General features: G+C 41.1%; 1 long non-coding RNA gene across 9 annotated transcripts; it reads left to right on the forward strand.

Moving 5' to 3' along the window:
- Nucleotides 1–234: 234 nt before the first annotated feature.
- Nucleotides 235–6,900, forward strand: LOC104415403. Of its 9 annotated transcripts, XR_005545551.1 has the most exons (10): nucleotides 235–461; nucleotides 536–658; nucleotides 765–2,645; nucleotides 3,393–3,532; nucleotides 3,639–3,723; nucleotides 4,252–4,394; nucleotides 4,472–4,608; nucleotides 5,721–5,865; nucleotides 5,970–6,112; nucleotides 6,315–6,900. It is a non-coding gene; the product is annotated as an uncharacterized LOC104415403 (long non-coding RNA). The 9 variants fall into 9 exon arrangements; XR_005545552.1 differs by having other exon boundaries at nucleotides 742–3,532; XR_005545550.1 differs by having other exon boundaries at nucleotides 765–3,532.

Consider the following 6,900-nt stretch of genomic DNA (forward strand, 5'->3'; position numbering starts at 1 on the left):
CAAATGGAGATCGGGAAGGCTTCCTAAAGCTCCCCGAAACAGTGCCCTCCTGGCGGACCAAGAATGGACAACTTTTATTACTTCTTTTGACTTGGTCGAATGGCCCCTGCATTGCTCAATTAGATTTCGGGTGTCCCATGGGCTATGGGCTTCGCCTGATAAAGCCCAACCGTTGATGAGCCGTCCACTTGGGAGTTCAGCTTCCAGATCTGTCGTTGCTCCACCTCTCATCGCTTCGCTCGAGTTCAGACGAGAAGACGAGACCTTCGCGAACTGCTAGGGATTCCGCCATTGAAGCCGAGCCCACTGAGCTCGCTTCGCTAAGCCAGCGACGAGAGAACCCCTCGACCGTCTCCGCAAACGCCAGCGATTGAGGCCTCCGATTTGTCGCCTGCCCATGGGGCATCAGGCATCGGCGTTTAGCTTCCGGGAGCCTCGGCCCGGCGGCTTCCGCTTCTCGGGTAAGAAAGCCATGTCCTTTACCGATTGTCTCGATCCTGGTTGCTGACTGATCAAACTTCGGGTCATTGCGAAGGCGTCGTCCGCGATCGACTGAGGAACGATCTCGTGCGCTTGAAAGACAAAGGAATTCCGGGTTTTCCACATCAACCTGAGTATGCCCACGAGAAGATCTCGCCCCAGAGCATCAGATCCCTCGGTCAGTATCTCAAAAACCCATTTATTCATTCTAGTAATTTTTGTGTGGAGAGGTGTCTAATGTCAATCCTTGGGTCTAGCCAGATAACTTTGATCCACTCGCACAGGGTAAAAAGATGTTCCACCCTTTCCAGGGCTTTTCAGCATAGGGGACAAATCGGATCAGGCATCATCTTCCGTTTGGGCAGGTTTTCTCTTGTGGGTAGTGGCATTCTGACACGCACTCCACGTGAAGAAACGTAGCTTTGGATAGGAAGTAAACTGCCAAACGATAGACCAAAGCGCGCAGCGTGGCTTAGATTAATGGCTTGACCCGAGGCAAAACGGTATCAGCTGGTAGAAACGTACCTTTGGATAGGAATTTACCTGCCAAACGTGCCTTTTGAAGTTTCGTGTTTGCGGCTGGAACCAATTACGAATTACTATGTTTGACGTTGGTTTTCACCTTGCTCGGGCCATCTTCTGGGTCAGCCAAATTTAAGATGTCTTAGTACTTCAAGAAAAACTTGATTTTGACAATAAGCTCGCTGAAATCAGAGTTCAGTGAAGAAAGAGATGACGTGACCAAATTCGATGCGCGAGCTGCCCTATACGGGAACAACAATGACTATTCTGTTCTAGGCAAGCTTTTCGTTGATGCGTAGTGGTCGTTATGTTGCTGAGTAAGTGTGTGGATTAGTCGAGTCTTAGCTAAGAAAGTTATTTACTCGATTTCATATTTGTTTCTTGTTTAATTTATAGAATTTTGAGTTTGGGCTCGAGTTGTTTTAGTTGTTTAGTTTTGGTAATTTCCTTGTTTCTTCTGCAATTCTTTCTTGCTTTCTTGTTTTGTTTTCTGTGTCTTTTTCTTTTCACCATGAGTCCTGCATTTTTAGGATGCAATCTCCAGGTGGTCTGCCCTCAGAGTGCAGGTGTTTGCTGTACCCTTATGATAATTCTGAACTTCAAATTGTGATTCCATGGGTTAAAGTTATGATATTTGGTTGCTTTTGTTGGATATGAGTTAGCAAGTGGGAAATTCTGTCACAGAATTTTGGTTTTAGTTCCTCCTGGGGTTGGACTTTGTTACCCTACCCATTTGGTTTGGGCATTTCACTGGATCAATATATTAAGTTTTGATGCTTTAGCTGGAATACTGAGGCAAAAGAAAATTAGAAAGAAATTGAGACGAGAGATGAGAATAATATGATTGAGAGAGCTGATATGAACGAGGAGAAGAAGAAGAAGAAGAAGAAGAAGGCATTTGTCACGAGAATGTAACATATTGGTCGTGGTGTACTTATGGAGCATGTTTTATATCCCAGATGGACTCAGTCCCAACAGTTTGAGCGTTCGGGATAAAGGGCTGTTTAATACTGTGTCCGAGTTTAAATGCAAGAGCTGGAATCCTAACTATACATCTTATAGATGTTCTGCATGTCTTACTTGTCATTGCCCTCCTGCTTTCTGAATTATCCTGAAATTCATGCAATTCTCAACTTACAGACAAAGTGGATTATGAAGGAATATGCTTCATACACCTGTCCACTGACACTTCAGATTCTAACTTTGCTAACTCTCTCTTTTCCCGCCCACGGACATCTCTACAACTCAATTAGTTCCTGCTCATCTCTGGCTCCTGTCTTCATCTCACAGCAAATTCTTCACCTTTTTCTCTTCATTTGTGTAGTCACAGGAGGACCAGCTGCAACTGTTAAGCAGTTCATCGTCTTCTGAGGATGGACTGAGCAGGAGGTTAAGAGGGAGGTTGAATGAGTCTATTCCAAATGATTATGTTGCTCCACTTTGGAAGTCAGAGTCTTTAGTTCTGCAGAGCTGAAAGTTGCAACAAGAAGCTTCAGATCTGATACAATTCTCGGCAAGGGTGGTTTTGGTAGTCTTCAAAGGCTGCCTTGATGAGAAGGGGTCTTCCCAGGGCAAAAAAATTACTCCAATTGCCATAAAAAAAATTGAACCCAGAGAGCATGCAAGGATCTAAATAGTGGAGGGTAATCTTAGTTCCTCTCAGGAAAGCTCGGGTTGCATGTGCTTTGCAGTATTTAATGTTAATTGCCATTGCATTTTTAGCAAGAAGCTCTATTATGATGGTGGGAGAAGAATCGTGTCCAGATACATAGTTTGTTGTAGAAAAATGAGTATGAGATGATAGATGTCAGTGGCCTTTTTTGTCTCTAGATTGTTCTGGTTTTGTGTGGCTAATTTCATATGAAGTTCACTATCTCATCTTGCTTTCTTCCTTTCGGGGATATATGTTGTTGCCCAGCGGACGCATATTTCTGGGGGTTTGTTCAACAACGTGGGCCTGTTAGGATTGCAATTATTTTGGAAAAGACAGTGCCTGCTCCTCTTAATCTTTATTGTAGGTCCCTTTACTTGTCCTATGACCACGAGCAATTCTATGCAAGAGCTTAGGGAAAAGTCAGCTTGCTTTTCCATTGTATGGTTTCAAGTCCACATAAAAACATTAAAAAATCTTGTGAGATTCTGTTTTCAAGGACTTCTGGGGTTAGTGTGAGTATTTTCCAGACATGCAATAGAAGAGTAAAAATTTGCCTATCCTACACCTGGAGCTGTTAATTTTCCGGTGTTTATTTTATCTCTATTCAAAATCCAACAGCAGGCACAGTGCTGGGTGGAATGCATGGCTCATATAAGATTCCTTACGCATGTACCATTGGAGATTCAAATAGTCAAAACAATCTGAAAAGAGCTGTTTTTACTAATTTGCTGAACAGTTTGTCAGGATGTAAAGTGATGGGACACAAATGTTTAAGGCATATCTGTTTTGGAAAGCACATTTGAATGGCCATCTCAGGATGTATGGGTGAGAAGGCAAGCTGCTGTAAATCCTAGGACCATCCGATATAAACCTCAAGTGTGCACCTGTGTTCTTTATCTTAATCTTGAGATTGCAGAGTCTTTTCCTATAGTTACTATGCCTAAGTTGTGTAGTGCAAATTACATCCATGTTTGTTTTTCAGCAGCCGAGCAGCAGGGAAGTGGAGGAAACAAGTAGGAGGAGAGAAGCTTCGCCAGCTTAGCTTCTCTCTCGAAGGTTCTTGAGAGGTGGAGTAGAAACATCTTATGAATTTTCATTGTTTATAAATATTACAGTAGAAGTCTTGTGATAGCTTGTAAATTTTGAAATGTAGGGAGTCGTCTTGCATTTCAAAGAAGGACTTTAAGTCCTGCATCAGAAATTATTGTGACTTATATCCTTGCCTTTTAAGCTAAACTCAGAGGACATCACTACAATGTACCTGAAACATTAAATCCCAACATGAGTTTTACGACATTAGAGTCATTTCTGGAATTTCTGAACAAAGTTCTAGGAACTAAAACCATCCTTAGAGAGGATATTTTATATGTGGAAAAATATGCTGGCTGGCCCTGAAAGTGAGTTGACAAAATTGTCTGAGTTTGGTTATGCTACTTTAGGAGACACTGGACATAACTATTCTTCTTCATGTATCCTAGGAAGAATGAATCACCTAATAATGGAGGTCAACATGTAAGATTCCGTACACATGTACCATTGCAGATTCAAATAGTCAAAAAATTCTGACGAGCTGTTTTCACTAATTTGCTGAACAGTTTGTCAGGATGTAAAGTGATGAGACACAAATGGTTAGGCATATCTGTATTGGAAAGCACATTTGAGTGGCCATCTCAGGTTGTGTGGATGAGAAGGCAAGCTGCTGTAAATCCTAGGACCATTTGATCTATAGATACCTCAAGTAAGCGCCTGTGCTCTTGATCTAAATTTTGAAATTCCACAATCTTGTCCTACAGTTGTTATGTCTAAGTTGTGTAGTGCAAATTACATGCACGTTTGTTTTGCAGCAGCCAAACAGCATGGAAGTGGAGGAAACAAGTAGGAGGAGAGAAGCTTTGCCAGCTTAGCTTCTTGAGAGGTGGAGTAGAAACATCTTATGAATCTTCATTGTTTAGGTAAAAGTTTTGTGATAGCTTGTAAATTTTCAAGTGTAGGGAGTCTTCTTGCATTTCACAGAAGGCCTTTAGGCCCTGCATCAGAAAATATTGTGACTTATATCCTTGCCTTTTAAGCTAAACTCAGAGGATGTCACTACAATGTACCCGAGACATTAAGTCCCAATATGAGTTTAATGACATTAGAGCCACTTCTGGAATTTCTGAACAAAGTTCTAGGAACTAAAACCATCCTTAGAGAGGATATTTTATTTGTGGAAATATATGCTGGCTGGCCCTGAAGGTGAGGTGACATAATTGTCTGAGTTTGGTTATACTACTTTAGGGGAAACTGGACAAAACTATTCTTTTTCATGTATCATAGGAAGAATGTATAAGATTATGCCATTTTCTTTTTCATGATTCACCTGGTAAATGGAGGTCAACATGTTATTTGCATACAAGTCTTTTAAAAGGGAAAAGATGAGGAGGGAAGGACTTAGCCTCCACATATATCTATTTAGCATTTGAATTTTTCAAAATTGATCATCTCTCAAGATGCTGTCTCTTGGAAGGTGCACATCTACTTTGTACTACACAAGATGAGTGCATTCTATTCTCATGTTGCATATCAGAGCTTCTATGATTCTGTAGTTTAGACTCTACATGGTCACCCATACAGTCATCATTCTTATCCTCTATTGGCTTTGCTGATGTCAAAATCATGCGAGGGATTGTTACTCGCTTTATATATAGGTTGAGCACTTAAGATTTGCTTACTTCTTGGTTTACATGAATATGAGGTTGTGTGTTTACAGTAAGGCATATGAAATTCAACCATGCGGTTCACATGTCAGGGTTTACTATTCAACATGGGTGATGATGCTTCATTGAATATTTCATCCCAGTTTTTATTTGAGATTTTTTGCTGCCATCTAAAATTTGTAGGGTGCATCCACAGTAGATGGCTCTGGGAGTGCCAATATGGTTTTATTTAATTTCTTATCACCCAATTGGTCATTCTGTCTCCTCTCTTTTTCCGCGGGGGGTTGCCTGTTTGCTTCATATACGAAGAAAATGTGAAATTATGAGGGTTTGCCCTATGTTGATACGAGAGTGATAACTTTTTGCAGTCGGTGGTGAACTTCCTGGACAGCTTATCTCATCCAAACATTGTCAGGCTAATGTGATACTGTTTGCAGATAAAAAAAACTACTTCTTGTCCATGGCTTCTTGCCAAGGGGTAGTACCCTAAAGAACCATCTCTTTGGAAATAAGGTTCTCTCTTGGACGATATTATGCATGCTTGCCTCAAATTTATGGCAAATATGATCTTTTCTTGTTTCGATATACTACAAAAATCATGGTCTTTCCTGCTGCAGGGGGCCTGGGCCATTAAAGCACTTCCATGGGTCACACGGATTAAATTTGCAATAGGAGCAGCCAGGCCTCACGTTCTTGCACCAGTTAGACAAGCAAATAAGTCTGCAAAGATTTCAAGCCCTCAAACATATTGCCGGACTCAGTAAGTTTCATTTTTTTTTTAATTAGATTAAATTAAGTAATACCTCATTGTTGTTACCCTCCACAATTTGGTTCCAAAATCTTTGCCTTTGCTGAAATAACTCACATAAGTTTGCGACATCCCTCTTTTTGCCATTTCCTCCTGCATGCTGGAAGCTGCAAGAATTTGAAACCTTATGCATTTAGGCTTTCATTCTGGCCAGGTTTTCACATATAACACGGGAGTTATTATTGCAAAGCATCTTCAAAACCTGGTCCGCCCGAGTATGTTTTCCTTATTTGTTGGTCCGAGGGCTTTGTTGTTATGATCATCTAAAAAGGCACATTCCCAAACTGCTCTTTTCATGGTTAGTTTATAATACCAGTCATTAGCCCGAGCTGAGCTTTTTAAATCTGTGCGTTGTCAAGTTTTTACTGTTGACCTTATCCCCTTTGACCTTTTGTTTAGCATGTGTTTCGACAGTGCTATAACGCCAAAATATTAGATTTTGGTTTGGCCAAAAAGAGTCCAGACGAAGACGGATCACATGCAGACGGACACAGGTTATCGGAACTTATGGATACGCAGCACCTGAGCATATAAGCCACCGGTAATATGATAAAATATCAGATGCTGACGCCTGAGTCACCAACCAAACCCGCCAATGGTTCCTGCGGATGACGCCTTAACCACACGGTTAGGCCGGATAGAAATGTTAACTATCTCATGATGATGCTTACGTATTAAGGGGTTTTAAAATACTCAAAACCTTGACAAAAAAGAAAATAAAATAAAATGCAGCAGCAAAA

This window comes from Eucalyptus grandis, chromosome 8, assembly GCF_016545825.1.
Source record: "Eucalyptus grandis isolate ANBG69807.140 chromosome 8, ASM1654582v1, whole genome shotgun sequence".
NCBI lineage: Eukaryota > Viridiplantae > Streptophyta > Magnoliopsida > Myrtales > Myrtaceae > Eucalyptus > Eucalyptus grandis.